We start from the raw sequence: 1,262 nt of genomic DNA on the forward strand, positions 1-1,262 counted from the left end.
CAGGTGGTGGTGTTCCAACAGATCTGCTCTCCTTAGTCTTTCTAGATGGAAGTCACTGTGGGTTTGGAATCTTGTAGATATTACACACTGCTGCTACTTCGAATTGGTAGTGGAGGGAGTGAATGCTTATGGATGTAGTGCCCATCAATTGGGCTGCTTTGTTCTGAATGGTGTTAAGCTTCTTGAGTGTTGTTGGAGCTGCACTAATCCAGACAAATGGGGTGTATTCCATCACACTCCTGACTTATGCCTTGTAGATGGTGGACAGGCTTTGTGGAGTCAGGGGGTGAGTTAGTTGCTGCAGTATTCCTAGCCCGTGACCTACTCTTGTAGCCACTGTATTTATATGGCTGGTCTAGTTGAGTTTCTGGTCAGCTGTAGCCTCCAAGATGTTGATAGTGGGGGATTCAGTGATGGCAACACATTCAATGTCAAGGGCCGATGATTAGAATCTCTTTTGTTGGATATCATCATTGCCTGGCACTTTTGTGGCATGAATGTTTTTTGCCACTTATCAGGTGTGCCATGTATATTGTCCAGGTCTTGCTGCATTTGGGCATGGTCTGCTTTAGTGTCTGAGGAGTCATGAATGCTGCTGAACATTGTGCAGTCTGAGTGGACATTGCTACTTCTGACCTTATGATGGAGGGAAGGTCATTGATGGAGCAGCTGAAGATGGTTGGATCTAGGACACTACCCCGAGGAACTACCAAAGAAATGTCCTGGAGCTGAGATGACTGATGTCCAACAACTACAGACATCTTCCTTTGTGCAGGTCACTGAGCAGGTTATTGCTCAGCAGGTGCTGCTTGATAGCACTGTTGATGATGGCTTCCATCACTTTACTGATGATCGAGAGTAGACTAATGGGTGATAATTGACTGGGTTAGACTTGTTCTGCTTTTGTATACAGGATATACCAGGCAATTTTTCACATTGTCGGCATAGATGCCAGTGTTGTAACTATACTGGAGCAGCTTGGCGAAGGGGTGAGTAAACTTCAGGAACACAAGTCTTCAGATCCCTTGCCAGAATGTTGTCAGGGCCCATAACCTTTGCAGTATCCAGTGCCTCCAACCATTTCTTGATATCACATGAAGTGATTAAAATTGCCTGAAGACTAGTATCTGTGATGCTGGGGATCTCTGAAGGAGGCCAAATTGGATCATCCACTCAGCACTTCTATCTGAAGGTTGCTGTGAGTCCTTCAGCCTTATCTTTTGGACTGATGTGCTGGGTTCCCCCATCATTGAGGATGGAGG

The sequence above is a fragment of the Rhincodon typus genome, chromosome 41 (genome assembly GCF_021869965.1).
Source record: "Rhincodon typus isolate 14 chromosome 41, sRhiTyp1.1, whole genome shotgun sequence".
Classification (NCBI taxonomy): Eukaryota; Metazoa; Chordata; class Chondrichthyes; order Orectolobiformes; family Rhincodontidae; genus Rhincodon; species Rhincodon typus.